Source organism: Narcine bancroftii, chromosome 8 (genome assembly GCF_036971445.1).
Source record: "Narcine bancroftii isolate sNarBan1 chromosome 8, sNarBan1.hap1, whole genome shotgun sequence".
Taxonomy (NCBI): Eukaryota; Metazoa; Chordata; class Chondrichthyes; order Torpediniformes; family Narcinidae; genus Narcine; species Narcine bancroftii.
Window position 1 is genome coordinate 87,024,510 of NC_091476.1, and position 24,400 is coordinate 87,048,909.

The 24,400-nt window shown below is 41.4% G+C and overlaps 1 long non-coding RNA gene across 1 annotated transcript; it reads right to left on the minus strand.

Annotated features, from left to right (window-relative positions):
* Window positions 1-3,047: 3,047 nt before the first annotated feature.
* On the minus strand, window positions 3,048-10,511 carry LOC138741798 (uncharacterized). Its single transcript, XR_011343766.1, has 3 exons — window positions 10,385-10,511; window positions 4,945-5,067; window positions 3,048-4,209 (listed from the first exon to the last, which is right to left on the minus strand). It is a non-coding gene; the product is annotated as an uncharacterized lncRNA (long non-coding RNA).
* Between the last annotated feature and the right edge of the window lie 13,889 nt (window positions 10,512-24,400).

Consider the following 24,400-nt stretch of genomic DNA (forward strand, 5'->3'; position numbering starts at 1 on the left):
TATCAGGCAGGCAGAATATGGTCTGACAGGTGAGAAATTGGGAGAAGGAGAGGTGTATCAAGTCCTCGCTGTCAAGGTGCATCAATGGGAATGCATTTGCAGCAGTTGAAGACAGCAAATAGCATGTTAGCCTTTATAATGAGAGGTTTGGAGTCTAGAACCAGGGCGATCTCACTGCAGTTGTATGGGCCCTTAAGATTCTGGTCTGTTCATCTGAAGGAGGTTATTCTTGGTATTGAAGGAGTGCAGCGAAGATTCACCCAACAGACTCCTGGGATGGCAGGACGGACTGAAGAAAACTGGATAGACACAGGATATACTCTTTGAAATTTAGAAGCATGAAAGGGCATTTCATTGAAACATAAAATTCTGACAGATCTAGGCATGTTTAGATGCAGAAAGATTGTTCCTAATGTAGAAGTTCAGAATAATGAGTGGGAGGTGGGCGGGGGAGGGAGATCACAGTCTAAGGATAAGGAGGAAGCCAGTTTGGACAGAGATGAGGAGGAACCTTGTGAACCCCTACCACAGGGGGCTATGTAGAGGTTATGTCCCGAAAAGGGAGTTGGATACGGATGCATTAGCTTACAGGTCGAGGGTTAAGGCAGGAATATGAAAGACATACGATAAGCCATGATGGTATTGAATGGTGGAACTGACTTGAAGGCTGAATAGCCTATTTGCTATGATTCTTTGTCTTTCACTGATTTCCCTACCACTGATACTAGGCTCCCCAGGTAGTTCTCCTCTAGGTTTCCTTTTTAGATTTAATTAAGAGTTACAGCACAGTCACAGGCCCTTCTGGCCCATGAGCCCAAACTGCTTAAATACACCAATTAATTGTTTTTTTGGAGGGTGGGAAGAAACTGGAGGAAACCTACACAGGTTATGGGGAGAGCATACAAACTCCTTGGAGTCAGTGCCGGATTCGAACCCAGGCCTGTGATGCTGTAATAATTGCAATAAACCACTATGCTAAACATGCTCCCTTGATAATCAAAATGTTGATTGGATGATTACTTTGAAGAGAACCTCCTGTCACACCATTAGATTGACCCTTAGGTTCCCAATGCCTGCTTCTTCAATTGCATCTAATTCCCATTTTGGTCTGATTTAATTCTCCTACATTTTAACAACAAATCCCAAACTAAGCTTGAGGAATCATGCCTCATCTGTTGACTATTTTGTGGTCTCCTCTACATTGGAGAGATTGCACACAAACTGGAAGATTGCTTTAATGAGCTGGCCGCAATAGCATAGATCTCCCAGTGGCCCCCATTTCAATTCCCCATCCCATTCCCTTGCAGATATGTATGTCCATGGTTTCATGCACTGCCAGAATGAGACCACCAGCAAATTGGAGGAGCAACACCTCATCTTCTGACTGTTGACCTCTCTGGCTTTCATCAACAACACCCCCCCCCCCCTCACTTCTTCCCCCAGCTCTGTCTCTCTATTCTGCCTCCTTTTTCCCACACATGATAAATTCTTACCTCTTTCCTTATAATATCCAATTAACACCTTTGGTTGATCTGGATTCATCCCCCAGCCAGCACTGTATGAATTCTGAGATTTCCTGCTTCTGCTTCACTCTGCTTATTCCTTAAAGAAGGACTCAGGCCTGACATGTCGATAATATTTATTTCTGCTTTTTTATGGGATGCTGAAAGACCGGATGAGTTCCTCTGTCATTTTCGTGTGTTTTTACTGCAATCACAATGTCTGCAGACTTTTGTGTTTCACTAACTATCTCGGAGCCCATAGGAATGAATATCAACCTTAATAATTTCAGATAACTTGTTTTTCCTCCTTTTATCAGAGCTGGCCAATTCTGCTGCAGGGTTATCCATTTGCAATATTAATTTGCATGTTTTATCTTTTCACAGATGCCAGCTGATTTGCTGGGCATTTCCACCATCTTCCTAACTGTATCACGTTCAGCAACTGTCCTGACCTTCTCATCAAAGGTTTAACATGACCCTTTGATTTCTCCATCTCTCTCTCTCTCTCTCTCTCTCTCTCTCTCTCTCTCTCTACCCCCTCCCTCCCTCTCTCTCTTTGTGATGGACTGGTCATACAGTTATAGGGTTCATTCAGGAGCCTGGTGGCTGTAGAGAAGAAACTGTGTTAAAGCCTGATGTTGCATATTTTCACACTCTGAAGCTTTCTCCCTGATGGAAGAAGAGTGTATCCGGGGTGTGATCGGTCCGTTGATATGTTGGCTGTTTTTCCTAGCAGAGATGTAGATTGGGCCCATGGAGGGGAGGAAAGCTGCCATTATGTTCTGAACTGCATGCACCACTTTCTACAGCTTCTGCCAATATTGAGCTCCCATATCACAATGCAATTCATTGAGCAAGAATGTTTCTGACCATGCACCTGTAGAAGTGGTTGAGAGATAAGGAAAATAACAAATTTCCTTAGTTTTCTAAGAAACTAGAGATTTTGGAGTGCTTTCTTGATGATTGTGTTAACATGTTTCTCCTAGGTCAGGTCGTTCGAGATATCTATTCTTTCCACTCCAGTGGCATGGGCATGGGCAGGGGTGTGGACTCTTCCTTCTCTCCTGAAGTCAATAATTACCTCTTTCTTCTCATCTTGGCACCATGCAACTCGATGTTCAATCTCTTATCCTATAAGCAATTTTCCTTTCTCCCAATCCTTCCCTCTTTGCAACTTAAACATGTTGTTTTCTCCCCATTCTCAAAACACTTCTTGACCTGAAACATTAACATGATTTCTCCTTCAGAAGCGTTGCCTGACCTAATGGGTTTTCACAACATTTTCTTAGGTGAGCAAAAGATAATATTTGATGGCAGATTAATCTAGAAAGAACTATTTTGGAATTTTGCAATGTTCAGTGGTAGGACCAAAATGGAAAGAAGTGAAGTGACTGAAAATACTCAACAAGTCAGGCAGTATCTGTGGAAAGAGTAATAAGTAGAATTTCAACAGAAACTGGAAAATATTTAGTTGGAAGTATGTTGGAAGGCAGGTAGAGATGATGTCAGAGAAGGGAGACAGTGAAGGGAGAACAAGTATGGTGGTCAAGTCATCAAGTTAAGTTTATTGCCATCTGATTGCACAAGTACAACCTGATAAAACAGTGTTCTCCGGTCCTCGGGTCGAAGCATGCAGATGCACAACCAGACATAACACACACACAGCCAAACAATACACATGCAGGACCAGCATCTAATCGGTAAAAATAAATAAATAAATGTTGCTCATGAACATGAGCATCTTGGATGGTGAGCAGTTCCTTTGGTCGTTCAGCATTCTCACTGCCCGTGGGAAGAAGCTGTTCCTCAGCCTGGTGGTGCTGGCTCTGATAATTCTGCAAAGAGATTGGTCGGCCTTCAGGAGAGATGCACCCACGAGCGTCTCCACCCCCCCCCCCCCCAACTTCCGTCTGGATCTCTTCGCAACTCTAGGTCCAGGCTCCACTTGAATTCCCTGGAGACACTTCCAAACGGTCCAATTATGCTTTTCTCTCCAATTTGGATACATTTTAAAAGGTAAGTATATCATACTTTTTCCTGTTCTTCTTTTGTTTTACTTCATTTACATTTTTTTTTCTGTTTTCCCAGGTGGGTCAAAATCCCATATCCGACATCCCTTGACTCCTCCGCGATACATCCTCGTGACTAAGCTTCATGCTGGTTTGTCACCAAACAGTGATTCATGTCCATCCAGGAAGACTCCAAACATGAGATGGTGATCTTTACCTTTTCCTTTCACCATGTACCTTTTGTTCAATGTGCTATCCATTGCTGGCCTTGAGCTGAACAGAATTTGGATGGATGTGTAATTTTATCTTCATTGCCCTGATGTTGCACTCACAGATCAAAATGACCTTTGCCCCCGTGTCCAGGATGAAAGGAATATCTGCTCCATTTGGCACCGTCCATTTGTCCTGCTCAACTCTGTTTATGCTCAGTTGTTCAATGGCTGCTGGTTTGAAACCATCCTGCGCTACCATGCCCACGAAGAATCACTGAGGGCAGTTTCTTTAACAGTGTGCATACTTTCATTTCTGTTTTGTTTCTCTTTGGAAAAACATTGGTTTGCAAAGTGATTCTGCCCTTTGCACTTATTACAGATGATTCCATAGTCTGGGCATTGTTTTGGTACATGTTGAACACCACATAATTTACAATTGAATGTCTCTGCATCTTTTTGTTGTTTGCTATGCCTCATTCTCTGTTCCTTTTTTTAAAAAAAAAATTATTTATAGTCAATAATAGATAAAACATTCAAAACACAATGTAATACATATTTTATCCCATTAAAAAACCCCTCCCTCATCCCGATCTCTCCCACCCCACCCACCCCCCTACTAGTCTACCCCCCAAAAAAAAGAAGAAAGGAAAGATGGAGGAGAATAATTAAAACAATACATTTAAATATGTTTAAGATCACACTACCCATGTATGGGAACATATCATAAAAATTTACACACATCCAATCCATATACTGGCTCCAAATTTTAACAGAAAAAGGACAATTATTTCATAAATTATATGTTACCTTCTCTAAAGGAATACATGACCTCACCTCCACATGCCACTGTTGAATATTCAATTGAATCTCATTCTTCCATGTGACTGCTAGACATTTCCTAGCTACTGCTAAGGCCAAACTCAGAAAAGCAATTTGGGATTTATCTAATTTCAACTGTAAACACAATGATTTAATATTACCCAATAAAAATAATTAATTTTAAATTTTGTAATTTTAAATTTAAACATAACTTCCAAAAATTGTTAATTTTATTCCAAAAGGGTTTAACTGTCTCACATAAATCAAACCTAATGTTGGAAGGGGGTTCCTACTTCCTTATGAAATCTAAAACATGAATCTGAAGAAATATATTTTAATTTCTTTAATTTCTCAGGAGTTAAATATAATTGATGAATAAAAATATAGTGAACCAATCTATACCTCACATTCATAATCTTGGTTATACTGTCTTCACATATCGACATCCACCCTTCCGGGGGGGATAGTTATCCCCAAGTCTTTCTCCCATTTCACTCTAGTCTTATCTGGCTTTGGAGTTTTAGCCTGCAATAAATTATACATTTTCGATATGAAACCCTCCCTAGCACCATCAGTAATTAAACTCTCAAATTTAGATCTTCTTGGCAGACACAAAGTGCGCTCAAAGTTTTCTAGCAATAAAGCTTTAACTTGATAATAAGTAAAAAAAAGTACTCATAGGTACATCATATTTCTCTTTCATTCATTGAAAAGAAATAAAATGTCCTGCCTCATAACAATCTTCTACCAATTTCACTCCTTTTTGTTCCCATAACTTCAATAATTATTAACTGTAAATGGTAAAAGTCTATTTTGAAATAAAGGTGTATTTGCAGAGACTTTACCTTCTGTGCCTAACTGTTCATTCTTATTTATTCATAACTCAAGCAGATGCTTCAATACAGGTAAATTATAACTACATAATAACTGAGAATTCCATCAATAAATAAATTGATCCATCCTCTTTTCACCAATCTGAGATAACTCAATAGTGGCCCAAACCAAAGGAGTATCCACTTGAATCATTCTGTTTATAAATTTTAATTGAGCCGATTCATAGTAGTACTGAAGGTTAAGTAGTTGTAGACCACCCAATGCATATTTTCATGGTAATTTTTGTAATGAGACTCTCACCATTTTGTTTTTCCACAAAAAAACTTTCTTATCAAGGAGTTAATATCCATAAAGAATTTCTAAGGTATCTTACATAGAAGAGATTGAAAAAAAATATTGAATTTGAGGAAAAATATTCATCTTGATATAATTCACATGCCATATTAACATTATCAGTAAGTCCTTTTGTCTGTTCGAATCATCTTTAATAATGGTAAATAATTCAATACAAATAAATGGTTATAATTATTATCAATATTAATACCCAGATATTTAATATGATCAGGAAAAAGGACAACCCTGTCTAGTTGATCTAGTTATTATAAAAGGTGAAGATATCTGTCCATTTGTCACCACTCTTTGTTCCTGTGAGCATTCAGGCTGTATCTTGGTTATCACCGGCCCGACACTCTCTTTTGGAACATTTTATTTATTGGATCATGATGTACATGTTAAACATACAATAAAACTTAGAAAAGACACAAAATAAATACATGGTATTTTGAAAATTAATCCCCTACAACCCCCACCCCACTTCCCTAACCCACCCACTCCAACCCACCCCCTTCTAATCTACCCAAAAAAAAGAAGAAAAGAAAGAAGGGAAGGAAGAAAGAGGAGATCACATAACATCAAAATTTGTCAGTTAATTACGGTGGTTTGGAGAAACCAAACTAACATGCTGGAAGGGGTTAAATAATTCAACCCCATATAATCCAAATATGGGCTTCAAGTTTTACGATGAAAAGATAATTATCACGTAAATTACATGTTAACTTTTCCAATCGAATACAAGACCTCAACTCCAATTGCCATCTCTGAATATTCAAATCAGTCTAATTTTTCCAAGTAATTACCAAACATTTTCTGGCCACAGCTAAATCCAATCTCAAAAATGCAATTTGAAATTTATTTAATTTCAATTCTAAGCTAATCCTCTTAATATTACCCAACAAAAACACCACAGGATCTAATAAAAATTTCACTTTCAAAATAACTTCTAGAAATTCCTTAAGTTTTTAAAAAATATTTTATTTATTAGTAAACAAAGTAAAGACAATTACAAATTTAAAATATTAACAAATTATCAAAAAGAAATTTTCATGGTTCCATAGAAAAAAATCTACAAGAACTACAAATAATCCTAAAAATAAACCTAACCACCCCACCCTCCCATCTACCCCTCCCTTTAAACTAATTCTACCCCTCTACTCCACAAAGAAAGGAAAATTAAGAGAAGAAATAAGGAGAATAACTTCAATCATTCATTCACTATACAGCTGTACTCACAATTTCAGATTTTCAAATTAGAATAATCCATATATGGGCTCCAAATCTTTTTAAATGTATAATATCAATCTCTTAAATTATGTTATCTTCTCCATTGGTTTTCATGACCTCATTTCTGAATGCCATTTTTGTAAACTCAGCTCCATCTGATCTTTCCATGAAACAGCTATATATTTCCATGCTACTGCTGAAGCCAATCTCAAAAATGTTATTTAAAATTTATCTAATTTATTTAACAAAGCCATTTCAGTAAGTTCCCCAATTAAAAAGATCTTTGGGTCTAAAGAAAATTGTATTTTCAGGATTTCTTGCAAACAGTCTCTTAATCAAACTCATTTTAATACCTAGATACATAATAAAATTGGACCATTTAAATCCTACTACACGTTTACATTCTGAATAATCTGCATCCAACAACAGCATAAATTCACTCTTATTCCATTTCACTTTATAACCAGATACTTCCCCATACTGTAACAATCTTTCCTGCAATACCTTCAAAGATTCTTTTGGGTCAGTTAAATATACCAATACATCATCTGCAAATTGATGTTATATTCCTTTGAATCTGACACAATTCCCTTTATTCTATCTTCTTACCTTATTGCTTACATTAAATGTTCAATCACCAATGCAAACAACACTGGAGACAGAGGATACCCTTGTCTAGTAGTTCGTTCTAACTCCATAGGTTATTACTCACACCATAGGTTGTTAATATATAGCCTTAATCAAATGAATAAACATCATTCTAAACTGAAATTTTTCCAATACTTTAAATAAAAATCCCCATTCTACCCTATCAAAAGCTTTTTTCTGCATCCAACGACAAGACCAAGGGTAAATGGGTTTCCTCCCTAGAAACTTTGATCAAACTAATCAATTTAACCATATTATCCACTGAATATCTCCCTTTTAATAAAACTTTAACTTAAGCCCAAACTGATTGCAAAAATGTACCCTTCTGCTCATTATAATGAAAACACAAATCTGAGGCACTCAGTTTATATCGTTGTCTAGATAACACACCTGATATTCCTATAGTTTTACTATCCCCATCCCACACACTTATCAAATGAAACAAAACCAGAGATTTACAACTATTAATAGTTTTACTCATCCACTTATAAATAAAATGATCTCTTCTAACCTCTCCTATTCTCTTCAATTCTATATCTAACCAAGTAGCAGAACTATCTAAATCAAACATTCTATCAATAACTTTCAATTGAGCTGCCTTATAATAATTCTCAAAATTTGGCAACTGCATACCACCTTAGTCATATTTTCAAGTTAATTTATGCATTGAAATACGTGTCATCTTTCCCTTCCATAAAATTGTCCTCACCATAACATTTGCATCCTTAAAAAATCTATTCAGTATCTTACATCTAGGAAATATATTCATTTTTATACAATTCATTCTTCCTACCAATGTTAACGGCAAATCCTTCCATTTATTCAAATCCTCTTTTATTGGTTAATAATGGTAAATAATTCAAATCTACTAATTGATATATATTTTTACTCATTTTAATACCTAGATACATAATAAAATTGGACCATTTAAATCCTACTACACGTTTACATTCTGAATAATCTGCATCCAACAACAGCATGAGTTCACTCTTATTCCATTTCACTTTATAACCAGATACTTCCCCATACTGTAACAATCTTTCCTGCAATACCTTCAAAGATTCTTTTGGGTCAGTTAAATATACCAATACATTATCTGCAAATAAATTGATTTTATATTCCTTTGAATCTGACACAATTCCTTTTATTCTATCTTCTTACCTTATTGCTTGCATTAAACGTTCAATCACCAATGCAAACAACACTGGAGACAGAGGATACCCTTGTCTAGTAGTTCATTCTAACTCCATAGGTTATTACTCACACCATAGGTTGTTAATATATAGCCTTAATCAAATGAATAAACATCATTCTAAACTGAAATTTTTCCAATACTTTAAATAAAAATCCCCATTCTACCCTATCAAAAGCTTTTTTCTGCATCCAACGACAAGACCAAGGGTAAATGGGTTTCCTCCCTAGAAACTTTGATCAAACTAATCAATTTAACCACATTATCCACTGAATATCTCCCTTTTATAAAACTAATTTGATCAACATGAATCAAATTTGGTAAATACTGTGCTGATCTGTTTGCCAAAACCTTAGTTAAAATCTTATAATCCACATTCAATAACAAAATCGGCCTATAAGATCCTGGGCTTAATGGAGCTTTATCTTTTTTAAGATTCACTGTAATAATTGCTTGAGAAAATGATTCCGGTACCGACTGCATTTTCGATACCTGTTGAAGAGCTTCCTCAAATACTGGAAAAACTAAATTGTGGTTTTTAAATAAAATTTTACTGTATAGCAGCATTGAGTTCAAGGCTGATTTAAGCTCTCTCAAGCCAATTGGTCTTTCCAACTGATCTCTAGTCCAGTCATTCAACTTTGGTAACTTTAGTCCACTTAAAAAAATCCTCTATTTTACCCTCATCCTGTCAAATACCAGAGGTATATAATTTCATATAAAATTCCTTGAACTGTTCATTAACATCTTGCAATCTATAAGATACCCCTGAATTTTTACTCACTGCCTTTATTCTTTTTGACAGCTGTTCAGAATTCTACTGCCATCCCAATATTTTGTGCATTTTATCTCCTAACACATAATAGCTCTGATTAGATCATTATGATAACCTTTCAACTCTGTAAGTTTGTAATGTGCTTTCTTCCAATTTCAGGGCATTTAGTTTACTCCTCTTCTCCTTATGAAATTTCTCTTTTTGTAACTCTTTCTAGGACTCAATTTTCCTGTTCCAACCTTTCTGATTCAGCTAAGTACCGTTTTCTCAATCTAACTGTATAGTTAATAATCTGTCCTCTCGGAAATACTTCAAATGCATCCCACAATATGAAATTATTAGTTACTGAATCTCTATTTATATCTAAAAATTGTTGAACTTATTCCATTATAAACTTGCAAAACCCCTCATCTTTTAACAATGATGGATTAAACCTCCAACAATAAGAAGGTTGCACCATTTCAGCCCCAGCATCTGTCAACAACATCAAAGAATAGTCAGATAATAGTCTAGCCTTAAATTCAGTTTCCACTATATTATCCATTAATTGAGACAACATAAAAAACATTGATTCTAGAATAAGTATCATACTGTGCTGAATAGTAAGAATAATCTTTCTCTTTCATATTCATTTTCCTCTATACATCAATTAAATTCAACTCTTTCATCAAAAATAATAGCTTTTTAGCCATTTTATTCCTATGTACAACTTTACCTGATATATCCATCGCTGGATCCAAACAACAATGAAAAGCTCCCCAAAATTCCTTAAGTTTATTCCAGTAGTATTTCACTGTCTCACATGACTAAGCAGAACATAGAAAGAAACGTACCTCCTCATGACATCTAAAACATAAATTTGAAGAAATTAAATTATATTTTTGTGACGGCGCACATCCTCATGGCAAACCGGCCCCACTTATATCGCCATGTTGTGGGGCAGCTATGGGGAAATGACGTTGTCAGAGGTTTCTCTCTGACTCCAGCGTCCCTTCCAGCCCACACCCTGGGCAGCGATGATGATGTCACAATACACCAGGTGACTGAGCTCCTGCTGCTCTTAAAGGGGCATGGTGAATTTGAATAAAAAGAGTCGTTAACGACCCTCAACATGGTGGCTGTGTTTCTTCCACTGTTCACACCACCACGGTGATGACCCCAATGAGCCCAGACAAATTTCTGGACTCAAAATACCATGGATTTAGCAGAGGATAACACTGCCTCAATCAAGTTTCCCTCTTTTTGGACCCACCAACTGAGAACGTGGTTTGTGCAGGCGGAAGCACAATTTCAACTCCGCGACATCTCCTCAGATGCCACAATGTTCTATCATGTCGTGAGTGCTCTGGACAAGATACGATAGCAAGGGTGGACGACATCATCCACCACCCCCCGGCTGTGGGCAAATATACTGCCCTCAAAGACCTGCTGCTTGGAAATTTCAGGCTAACTCCCCAGCACCGGGCTTCCAGGCTCCTTCACCTAGATAGGCTTGGGGACCATAGTCCACAAGAAGACCACAAGCCTTGTTTTCTCTTCTGCCAGATATTCCTGGAACAGATGCCGGAGGACATCCAGTTGCTCCTCACAGATGAAGAATTCTCAAATCTGAGGAGTGCAGCAGCCCTTGCAGATGCCGTCTGGTGCATGAAGAAGGAGAACAAAGCAGCCCTCAACCAGGTAACATGACCAGGAGCCAGCCAACCACAAGCCGCTCCAAAGACCAAGCCAGAGGAGGTACAGTCGAACTGGTGTTTCTACCACCAATGCTGGGGAGCGCAAGCCCATAAGTGCCCCCAGTCCTGCAGGTTTCATGGAAATGACCAGGCCAGCCGCCGTTGATAGCTGTGACAGCTGGCCACACAAACAGCCTCCTTCATGTGACGGAGAGATCCACAGGCCACCGATTCCTGGTAGACAGAGGAGCTGAACTCAGCATCCTTCCACCCACAGCATTAGAGACTTGCACACGATCTCCAGGTCCATCCCTGCAGGAAGCCAACGGCTCCACTATCAGGATCTATGGCACCTGCAGGGCACAGATCCAGATTGGGAAGGAGAAGTTCCACTGGAGGTTTATCCTAGCCTCCGTGGGCACCGCACTGTTAGAGGTCGACATCCTCAGAGCTCATGATAAGAAGGGCAAAACGTTGGTCCACACATGAACATTCCACTCCACCTGACTGGACACAGCAGAAGTCCACAGGCCTGAAATCGCCATCGTAGCCACCGCCAGCAACAAGTTCGACGAGATTCTCCATGAATTTCCAACCATCTTAGAGCCACAATTCAATGTCGCCCTGCCCCAGCATGGGGTCTTCCACCACATCGCCACACAGGGCCCCCCGCTGCACACTAGACCCAGATGGCTGCTGCCCGAGGAGCTCCAGCAGGCAAAGGAGGAGTTCTCCAGGCTCTAGGAACTAGGAATTGTCCGGCGCTCAGACAGCGCCTGGGCATCACCGCTCCGTTTGGTCTCAAAATCATCCAGGGGGCTGGAGACCATGCGGGGACTACCATCAGCTGAATGATGCAACCACCCCTGACAGGTACCCGGTGCCCACATACAGGACTTCTCTGCCAACTTCCACAGCGCACGGATCTTCTCGAAAGTGGACATCATGCAGGGATACCATCGGAACCCGGTGCATCCTGACGATGTGGATAAGATTATCAGCCATTATCACCCCTTTCGGCCACTTCAGGTTCCTTTCTATGGTCTTCGGTCTAAAGAATGCAGCCTAAATGTTCCAGCACTTCATGGACGCGGTTGGAAAAGACTTGGACTTTGTGTTCAATTATCTGGATGATATTCTCATTTCCAGTCGCAACCGCGATGAACACAAAGCCCACCTCCTCACACTCTTTACCCGGCTGGTGGACTTCGGCCTCATGGTCAATGCAGCCAAATGACAGTTCGGCAAAGAGTCCCACCAGTTCCTGGGGCACACCATTTCGGTGGCAGGGGGCGCACTGGCACCGGAGATGGTAGCAGCTGTTTAATGATTCCCCAATCCCTCCACCCTGAAAGGCCTCCAAGAATTCACAGGGATGGTGAACGTTTACCATCATTTCAACCCCGGAGCCGTGAGCACCATGTGCCCATTGTTCGTGCTCATGGCCACCAAAGAAAAGACTTCATCATGGTCAGAGGAGGTGGACAGGGGTTTCATCACGACAAAGGAGGCTCTAGCCAGTGCCACGCTGCTGGTGCACCCATGGTCGGAGGCACATACAGCGCTCTCCATGGACACCTCAGCTATGGCAGTGGGGGGTGGTGGGTTCTGGAACAGTGGCTCAGTGGAAAATGGCACCTGCTGGCCTTTTTCAGCAAGCTGCCATGCCCGCTGGGGCTCAAATACAGCGCTTTCAACCGGGAGGTCCTGGCACTATTTGGCTATCCGCCATTTCCGTTACTTCCTTGAGTGCAGGCCGTACACAGCCTTCATGATCACAAGCCCCTCACTCAAGCACTGGTGATGGCTAAGGATCCGTGGTCCACCAGACACCAGCGCCACCTCTTGTACGTGTCTGAGTTCAAGATTGACATCCGACACAGGGCCATCAAGGGCAATGTAGTGGCGGATGTGCTCTCCCATCCAACCATCAACACTCTCGTGCCCGGCCTGGATTACGAGCAACTGGCTCAGGCACAGAGGAACGATGCGGAGACGTAGGCCTTGCGGACCGCCATCTCAAGGCTCAAACTCAAGGATGTCCGCTTGCCCAGCATCCAGGACACATTGCTCTGCAATATGTCAACAGGCACTCCACGCCCAGTGGTTCCGCCGCACTGGAAAGTTAAGGTCTTCAGTCTGACCTCACTCACCCAGCGGTAAAGACAACTGTGCGGATGGTCATGGTGTGGTTTGTGTGGCACGGGCTGAAGAAGGAAGTGGCAGAACTGACCAGGAATTGTACCAGGTGCCAGACCTCCAAGGTCCAGCGACACACGCGAGCCCCCATCCAGAACTTCAACCCGGTGGTTCGCAGATTCCAATACATCCATGTTGATGTCGTTGGGCCCCTGCTAGTGTCCAAGGAGGCTCGTTACCTCCTCACAGTGGTGGATCAGGCCACAAGGTGGCTAGAGGCTGTCCTGATTATAGAAGCCTCCGCAGAGATGTGCGCTAGGACTCTGGTCAGCCAATGAATTGCCCATTTTGAACTCCCGGTGCACATCATTAGCGACAAAGGGACGCTATTCGCGTCTGCCCTGTGTCTCAGATGGCAAAGCTCCTGGGGCTCAAGCTCCACCACACCACAGCATACCATCCGCAGTCCAACGGGTTGGTGGAGAGGTTCCACAGGCACCTAAAGGCATTGCTTATGGAGAGGCTCTCTAGACCAGACTGGGCGGACGAACTACCCTGGATCCTCCTCGGGATTAGGACGGCACCCAAGGAGGACCTGTAGGCCTCAGCAGTGGAGATGGTCTATGGCGCACCGCTTACCCTGCTGGGTCAGTTTTTCGGCCCAGACCCTTACACCACAGCCACCAACAAAAACCTGCTGGCAGACCTATGCAGACGACTGGCCTCCCTAGCTCCCCCACCCCTGGCACGCCATGGCACCCAGCCATTTAATCTCCCCAAAGAGCTCGACTTGGCCCAGTTCATTTTCATGCGGAGGGGACCACAAGGAGCACCACTACAGCCAACGTACAAGGGGCCATACAAAGTCTTGCACCAATCCGGCGGAACCTTCACCCTGGACATTTGGGGGAGAGAGGAACTTTTTACGGTGGTCTGCCTGAAGGCGGCCCATCTGGACTTATCACAGCCGGTGCAGACGGCCGTGCCCAAGTGCCAGGGCCGGCTGACAAAGCAACATGAGGAGTAGCCAGTTCTGGGGGTGGGGGGGGGGGGTGAGTTTGTGTGGCAGTGCACATCCTCATGGCAAACCAGCTCCGCTTGTATTTCCACGTTGCGTGGCAGCCATGGGGAGATAGTGTCATCAGAGGTTTCTCTCTGACTCCAGCATCCCTTCCAGTGCGCACCCTGGCCGTGATTATGACATCACAACGCACCAGGTGACTGAGCTTCTGCTGCCCTTATAGGGGCGTGCTGAATTTGAATAAAAATTGTCATTAATGACCCTCAACGTGGTGGCTGTGTTTCTTCCACAGCTCACACAGCCACATTTCTAGAGTTAAATATAATTAATGAATAAAATTATAATGAACCAATCAATACTTTACATTGACAATTTTAGTCATACTAACCTCACATATATTCATCCAATCATCCTGAGAAATACATATTCCTAAATCTTTCTCCCATTTCAATCTAAATTTATGAATATCCGGCTTAAGCATTTTATTATGTAATAAAGCATACATCTCAGATATAAATCCCTTCTTACCACCCTCAGTAAGTAAAATTTCAAACTTAGAATGTCTAGGTAACCGTAAAGTATGCCCAAAATTATCCAACAGTAAAGCTTTAATTTGATAATAACAGAAAAGAGTATTTGAAGATGTATCATATTTCTCTTTCATTCTTTGAAAAAAAATAAAATATCCTCTTTCATAACAATCTTGCACCAATATAATAGCCTTTTGATCCTATAACTTCAAAAGTTGATTATTAAGTGTAAAGGAGAAAAGCTTATTTGGATACGAAGGAGTTTTACCTGAAACACATAAGTGTTTCAAAACAGGTAAATTATAATTACTCAATAATTTCAGGATTCCATCTATAAATAAACTGATCCATCTTCTTCTCACCAATCTGAGATAATTCAATATTAACCCATATCAAAAGTTTATCCACTTCAAACATCCTATTAATACATTTCAATTGTGCCTGCTGCATAATTATTTTGAAAATTAGGGGAGTTGCAAACCTCCTAATTCATATTTCCAAGTGTCTGGATATCACACACAACCCCTTACCATCCAATGGGAAATGGAAGCATGGGATGATTTAATCGGACTTTGGGTGGCAAGATCCTGGCATCACCCCCCTGAACAGAAAGCTGATGCTTGCAAACTCTGATATTCATGTATAAGTGCACAGCTCATGAGACAACAGGAAACTGCCCCTCCCCCCACCCTTTACCTCACGTTTGGCTGGGTTCCCTGCCTACTTGTCGATGTCCTCTTTCATACTGTCCTTCATGACTCTGATGACAAGTTATGACAAGTATGTGGCATGTCTCCTAATGATCTAAAAGAAGCCATGGCGATTGCCCAGGACCATGCTGCAAAAGAGCAGAGGAGACGGGCTCAGCTGTACCACAGGAAAGTCAAGGGGTCCCAAATTGGAATCTGTGACAGAGTGCTCTTGGCCAACAGGCAGGAAAGAAGTAAGAAGACCCTTGCTGACCCATGGGAACACTGCGGTGGATGTGAATGTAGAGATGCACGCATACATGATCCGTGACACAGTCACTGGAGGGGAGAGGATGGCCCACAGGAACCTACTGATGCTGGCCAATTTCTTCTCTGTGGGGGACATGTGTGAAAAGTCTGCTCTTCCCTCATCCATGCTTGTAACAGAATCCTCAGCAACAGGAACTAATGACGTCAGAAGAATCCTTGGCTGAGAGGGAGAGCAAGATTTCTTATGTTACTAGTGAAAGCCTTGATGCTATAAACTCATCCGTGACTGTGGAAGGGGGACAGGGTCTCCCTACTGATCCAGAGCCTGTGGACGCTGAGAGGAATGCTAAAGATTGGATTGTCTGTAGCAAGTCTGTCAGGGGCGGATGTTGCTGATATATCAAGTGTGACCTCTGACCGCCAGGACACCTCAGTCTCACCTGGGAGTCACATGGCAGATCAGCCTGTAATCCATGATTTTAGTTCTGTGATGGCCGTGAAAATTCTAGCACGTAGGAGACAGCCACACCCATAGGTCAGGTCAAGATTTGGTCACCTAGTCAAACCTGTGAACAGGATCGTGGAAACCACGTCCAAGCAGGACAAGATTGAGGCTGATTGAATATCTGTGCTTCAGGCTCTTGCTGACTAAAATGTGGGTTGAGAAGTTTTGGTATTGGTAAAATGTTCCACAGTTCAAGTTCTTCCCAGTCATAGGCCTGCATTACAAGGTATTGTGGTCATGTGGGGTGTATAAGGCCCCCTGTTACCAGTCACCTGATTGAGGGATAAGTGCTGTCCTCATACCACTTCATCCTTATAGGATACCTTTGGTGTTGGTTTTTCTTGATACTGACCCTTTGCATATTGTCAGTTTTAGTGTTTTCTTTGCAGTGTTCTATGTACTGGAAGCTCATATTCAAACAAATATTCCATTGGTTAACAGAGTAAAAAATGCAACTAAATAATTTTTATTCTCAATTCTGTATCTGTGAATTTTATCTCAGTGTGTTTATTTGTATTTAATGCCATTTTAATAATGTGGGGATGAGATTGGTGGTGCCCACCTCCTGTGCACCTCCTAAGCCTCTCCCTTCCTATTCCTGACACTGCTTGTTACCTTGCTAAGGGAGCAAAGAAGCTGAAAAAAACAACAGAAGGCATTTGTTGTGTTATTTTGGCTTCGACACGGAGCGAATAAGTGCTGGAATTCCATGAGACATTAATTTTTCTACTCTCTATACAAATCTGTTACACCAAAGTATTGTTTGTATACGTGTTATATCTGGTTGTGTGTCTGGATGTTTTGCACTGAGAAACGGAGAACGCTGTTTCATTGGGTTTTACTTGTACAATCAGATGAGTTGACTTTATTGCGTGAACTGCTTTTCTAACCATTCCACACTCTCACCAGCTTCCTCAGTTCAGGTACAATAGACAAGATACCTACATTCAATCAAAGAACCAATCTTTCTTTTTTTTTAACTTTATAATATTGATAGAATAAGATTGCTCCAAACAAAAGTGGCTTCTCTTTTCAATGCCAACAATCTATTTTTAATTCCATGCTGTCCAGCAACATTTAGCAAAGAGTTAAGAGTGCTGTCACCCTAAGGCCAGGCTGCCTGGTAGGTTTCCCTTCCTGAAGCAGAAAGCCAAGTGAATTCAATGATTATTTGTTAATACACAAAATTGCTGGAGAAACTCAGCAGATCCCACAGAGTCCATTGGAGTCAAAGATATATTATCGAGGTTTTGGGCCTGTGCCCTTTGTCAAGTATCACAGTGTCTACAGACTTTCTCATTTCACCTTAAGATTATTTGGTAGTTTTGTAGTTTCGATCATTAAGCAAGGTGAAAAATGCAGGAATACTGGAGAAACACAGCAGGTCACTAAGTGTCTGTAGGAAGTAAAGGCCTATTAATCTGACATCAGTAGTTTAAAAGTTATTGGAGTTAATCCTTAAGGATGAGGTTATTAAATATCTGGAGGTGCATGGACTATAGGCCCAAGTCAGCATGGTTTCATGAGGGAAGATCCTGCCTGACCAATCTATTGGAATTTTTTTAGGAAACCTCAAGTGAGATAGACAAGGGAGAAGCTATGGATGTTGTGTATATGGATTTTCATAAGATCTTTGATAAGGTGCCACGTAAGAGGTGCTTGATAAAATAAGAGTCCATGGGAATACAGGAAAGATGTTGATTGGGTGGAGCATTGGATGATAGGCAAGAAGTAAAGGGTGGGAATAAAGGGATCCTTTTCTGGTTGGTTGCCCAGTTACTAGTGGATTGAATGGATTTGTGGTCAAGTTTGCAAATGACATCAAGATGGGTGGTGGAGTAGGAAGTGTTGAAGAAACCAAAAGGTTGCAGAGAGATGTGGTCAGCTTAGGAGAGTGGGCAGAGAAATGGCAGATGAGATCCAATGTTGAGAAATGTACAGTTGGACATTTTGGAAGAGGAAATAAACAGGCAGATTATTATTTGGATGGGGAAAAAATTCAAAATTCGGAAGTGCAAAGGGACTTGGGTGACCTCATGCAGCATAACTTAAAGGTTAACCACCAGGTTGGATCGGCGGTAAAGAAAACAAATGCTCTGTTGACATTCATTTCAAGAGTGAAGAGGTGTTGAGATTTTATGGGGCACTGGTGAGACCTCCTTTGGAGTACTGTGTGCAGTTATGGGCTCCTTATCTTAGAAAGGATGTAATAATCTTGGAGAGAGTACAGAAAAGATTTACCAGGATGAATCCTGGAATGCAAGGGCTGACATGAAACGAAAGTTTAGCGGATCTTGGACTCTATTCATTGAAGAGTAGAAGAAGAATGAGAGGGGATCTCATAGAAACATTTTGAATGCTGAAAGGATTGGACAGAGTAGATGTGAATGTTTTCCTTAGTGGGTGAATCCAGGACAAAAGGGCACACTTAGAATTAGAAGATACCCATTTAAAGCAGAGATGAAGAGAAATTTCTTTAGCCAGAGGGGTCGTGAATTTGTGGAATTCGTTGCTGCATCCACCTGTGGAGGCCGGATCATTGGAGAAGTTTAAGGGAAAGATTGACAGGTATCTAACTAGACTGGGCATCAAGGGATATTAGGAAAAGTTTGGAATTTGGAACTAGAGGTGAGAACAATTTAGCTCAGGGTGGATTTGCGGAGTGCACTCAGTGGGCCTACTTATGTTCTTTATCCTCCGATCTTGTGAACTGACAGATTGGACCTGAGCTTCATGTCAAAGGGGCCAGGACTGAAACGTTCATTATATCCGTTTGCTTCCTATAGACACTGTGTGACCTGCTGAGTTACTCCAGGATGTAGTGTATTGCACTACAATCACAGCATCTGCAAACTTTCCTATTTAACATCACTGAGCAAAGCTTTTTGTTAAAAAAAAATCTGGATTGGATGTTCATTTGAATTGAATTGGAACAGTTACAATGATAGAAAAAGCCTGACTATGTCTTCTAACTCAATCACTATAAAGACTGAGCAATTTAAGGAATCCAGCTGAGGAACTTCAAACCTTGTACATTTGACCTGAAGTGTTAGAACTGCTATTGTTGCTGTTAGTATTTCGTGGCCGAAGATGACCATGGCTTCAAAGACAAATGGAAGATTGGTGGCTGTTGCTCCGGAGGTGACTGGTGAAACCAATCCAGGCCCTGAAGGCTCGCCCACATGTGGGACACAAGTGGGTGGGTGCTGTCGTGGCAGTGGTCCTTGCGCACAGCATGTTTTCATTGTGCCTCGATGAGGTGCCTGACTTCAGCTGCACGGGCTCCTGTGGCGATCTTGCTGCGCCAAGCTGGTCGTTCGGTCGAGGGTAAGTGTCTCCCACGTGTTGATGTCAACACCCAGGCATTTGAAGGATCCTTTGAGGCAGTCTTTGTAATGTTTCTTCTGCCCCCCCCCCCCACCCCCAAATGAGCGCTTGCCCTGAGACAGTTCTCCGTACAGCAGTTCCTTAGGCCGTTGACTCTCTGTGGTCAGTGTTAGAACTAGGGTACCTAATTCAGCAGGATTAAATCCAGGGTGTAAAGGCAGTAGCAGTTGTGGAAAGCTCAAGCCATGTTCAGTTGTCCTTAATTTTAATCATCAAAAAAAGATAAACTAAAATGAGCTATAAAAGCACTTGACAAAGGCACACGATGAATGGGGATATTAAGTCAAACGCTCTACAATGTAGGATTGGCTTCCACGACAAGGCTCCTCAGGGCAACAGGAAGCAGGAAGTAATATCAGTCAGCCCAATCTGAATGAGGTTACCTTCTTAAATTACAATCAAAGCATTCAGGTTCAGTACCATTGACTGCAAAGGATGATTTACACTTTACTGCAAGCTTTAGTTTCTTTCAATAATCCTTTATTTCTGATATCCCTGCTCCAAGAATTCATGCAGTCTTCCACTTCTTATTTAGTGAAAATTATCACCTGTAATAATACACTTGAAAAGTACAAGAGAAAGGAAGCTAAAAGAGAATATCCGAGACCTACAGGGTCCTCTGTTAATGTCCAACATCACAGTCCAAGATTCAAGATCAGGATTCCATTTCAGTATTCGGTTCACAAAAAAAAAAGTGCTTTTCCATTTTGAGCCCTGCAAGGGCACGCAAGGAGGTGTTTTTTCTTTAATATGCAGTCCAAATTTCAAGACAAAAAAGAGAAGCCAATGGGAGTCCCTCAGAGACATCGAGTGCCTGGAGATCTCTCCACCAGTTCAGATGCCAATGCCTTCTGCACTCCTGTAAACCAACACAGGTTCTACATAAACCAAAACTCTCCAGAATTTGTCCAAAATTCATCTCAATACATGAACAAAAGAAAATGAAATATTTGAAACAAAGGGTTAAATTTTACTTGCATAGGAAATATTACAAAGCTACTGAGGCATATCAAAATGGATCGTGTTGAATATTTAAAAACTGGAGATGAAATCAGTCACATTATCTAACAGTTGAAAGGAGATTGTGAAGAATCAGCCTTTTCTAGATCTTTGAAATGAACTGTTGGACATGGATGACAAGTTTCCAACACCAAACCGTCATCCACCAGATCTTAACACACGAGGAATATTCATGGCACTTCACATCAGTGCCATCCTTTCATATTACAACGATGCTTTTGAAGCTGACACCATCCACCCACCCATCGCACAATCTGTTTCAGCAATCAAAGAAACTGAGGTTCAATTTGCAAAATGTTAAACTGCATATGATTAAGATTTTTAAAAAATGATCTCAGCCACAAGAAACTAGCTTAGTTTTGATTTGATCGGTATAACTTTTGGACTAATCTTTATATCTATGGCTGTCACCTTCTGTAAAATGTAGAAGTCCACTTTCAAGTTGTAAAACATGACGTCTAAAACGCAACCTCTTATCTGCTGAGATCTGAAAGGCAGCCTCTTATTTCAAATAAAACCTTCGAGAATCACAGACCACTCGCGAGTAAAATCTCCTGACATTGCTTCAAATATTCCTGATAGTGTTGCAGCAAAGCATGTCTGGAAGATGCATTCTACCATTTTGTTCCATGTATACTTCCTCTCTGATGTCTGCTCAAACAAAGAGGCAAACTCTCTTTCGCTCCACCTCTCATCTCTAATGACATGGACTGCTACACCAAACACATCTGCTTATTCTGTTATTATAAGTTCATGCAGCAAAAACATTGCAAGTCAGGTCACAGGAGTACTGTTAGGCTAAAAGTAACGCCAAACCATGAAAGAAACAATGAGAGCAGTTGACATAGGAATCACATTCGTAAAAATAGTATAAAAGAGGAAAAGCGCCATGCAGAGTGGGAACTCCAGATATTGGGACATTGCAACCAACACTGGAGCAATATGGGGATGCTCGTCAGGACAGAGAGGTTAGAAAGTGATGCAATGGGAACGTATGAAAGGGATAGAGAAGAGAGACTCCATGAATGTATTGGACCAGTAGTTCTCAACCTTTTTCTTTCCACTCACATCCCACTTAAAGTAATCCCTATGCCATTGGTGTTCTGTGATTAGTCAGGGATTGCTTAAGGTGGGATGTGACTGGGAAGGGAAGGTTGAAAATCACTGCTCCAGACCCAATTGTTACTGAAATATTTTGCTTGAGAAAAATTGTCATTGGCCCGTTTCCTTTGGAGTTATGAAACCGTGCACATAACGTGTCAGTTCGGGACTATTAAAATCATGGTTTTCAAACCTTTCCTTTCCACCCACAGACCACCTTAAGTAATCCTTTACTAATCTCAGAGCACCTATAGCCTTAGGAACACTTAAAGTAGTACGTAAGATGAAAGAAAAAGGCTGAGAACCACTGCATTGGACAGTTAATAGCCAATGTAGGCTAGCAAGCAATGGGCGGTTGATGAACCAGACATGGAGTGACGTTGCACACTGACGTGCATAAGCTTTGTTGAGAATAGAATAAGAGAGGGCAGCTAGAGTTGGTTTGGAACTGAACAGAATTGGATAATAGGTATGTGCAACACAAATTGATGCTGGAGGGGAGATGAGTGTGTGATGAAACCCAAAGGTATAGGAGCAGAGTTAGGCAAGTTGGCCCATCAAGTCTGATCTGCCATTTGATTCATGGCTGAAGTATATTTCATCTCAAACCTGTTCTCCTTCCTTCTCCCCATAACCTTTGAGATGCTTACTAATCAAGAACTTATCAACCTCATCTTTAAATATCCCAACGACTTGGTCTCACAGTCATTTGTGGCAATGAATTCCCTATATTTACCACCCTCTGGCTGAAGAAATTTCTTAAGATAAGTCCATAAAGGAACAAAAAAGGCAACTAGTAATTGAATTTAAAGAGACAATAGTTACAAAAATATTTAACTGAGAAAGAACATTTGAAACTGAAAAGAGATTGGATAAGTCATGTATTTTTATGTATTATTTCTTATGTATTTTGAAAATCTTAGTTTAAAAAAAAATAGGTAGGTATATAATAAATATTCACACTTATCCCACTGACTTTTCAATAGCACAGAGAGTCGATTTACGGTGTTGGAGCCAAACCCAATTAATGGAACCAGCGGATATTCAAGAGCCCAGTGGCTGTTGGAAAGAAAACTGTTCTTGAACCTCTGGATCTTCTGCCTGAAGGAGGCAGTGATCAGAACGATGGGGGTCCTTTATGATGAGGCTGCCTTCTTCATGCCTGTCTGCAATGGATGGCAGGTCGGAGTCTGTGATCCAGAGGACTGCATCATGCACACCCTGAGCAAAACTGCTCTGGTTGAACAGCTGTTCTGCTTAATTCCTCACCTGAATGTCACTCCTGACAGAGACGCTCTGAAAGGAGCTTGTGCATTGGTCCCGTTTCAATGAGCATTCACCTCTGACCATGCAGATGGAGGAAGCTGACCTGTGGCATTTTTGGGCTTGGTCTGAGCTGATTGTCAGTCCCTCTTGTCAGGTTGTTGGTGTTGGATAGTTTGGTCATTCTGTGCGTGTTGTAGAACAGCACCTTCCTATGGTGACACAGTGATCCAAGAGGGAAATTCAACACCAAGGACATGAGGGTTTGGAGACATTTCCCTGAGAGAGGAATAGAGTTAATGAATGGAATAGGATTTCTGTAACACTCCACGCTGCACTTTGTTTTATTATTACGTTACCTGCTCTACTTAAGAATATATTGACTTGCCTGACTCACAAAGATGTGGCACGGTTAGCGCAATGCTGTTACAGCACCAGGGAACTGCGTTCTAGTCCCGCGCTGCCTGTTTGTTCATTCTACCCATGTCTGAGTGGTTTTCTCTGAGGACTCTGGTTTCCTCCCACCATTCGAAACGTAGGTCAATTGGGTATAATTGGGCAGCATGGGCTCATGGGCTGGCAGGGCCTGTTACTGTGCTGTACGTCTAAATTAACAAAAATTAAAAATTAAATCAAAACTTTTCAGTGTATCTTGTTATATGATACAATAAACAGTTCAATCAGTTCAATTTAATTGGCAGCAAGGATACAAAATAATAAGATTGTAATGGCCCATGCACGGAGGCGCGGACTGGCCTATTATGGCCTACTGTAGTCATGACCTCTCCTGGTTAACCCTGCTCATGACTCCTCCCCTTTATCCCCCATAAATGTTGTCATGCCACAACCCTGCCCTCAGTTCGAGTCCAAGTCAGGGAGAACCAGCAACACAAGGGATGCTGTCCATCTCTTGCCAATAAAAGCCTTCTGTTCCAGTAACTTCAGTCTTTGCGTAATTGATTATGCATCAATTTTATTAGCAAAGCTTTGTTTCTTCAGAACATGGGCAAATACTGGAAACTGTACCCCCTAGACATTGACCCAAGAGAACACGAAGCAGCCGACAAATCCGGCACCGCTGTTTCGAAAGATTCCTTGCAGCCTCTGAAGCTGCAAGCCAGGTCCTCAAGCTCCATCTGCTATTTTTGTACATTGGACACTGAGTCTACTGGACAGTCCGGGACCTAAGGAGAAGCCATGGACACCCTAAAAGACCAGTACAAGGTACAAGTTCATGAAGTCTATGCA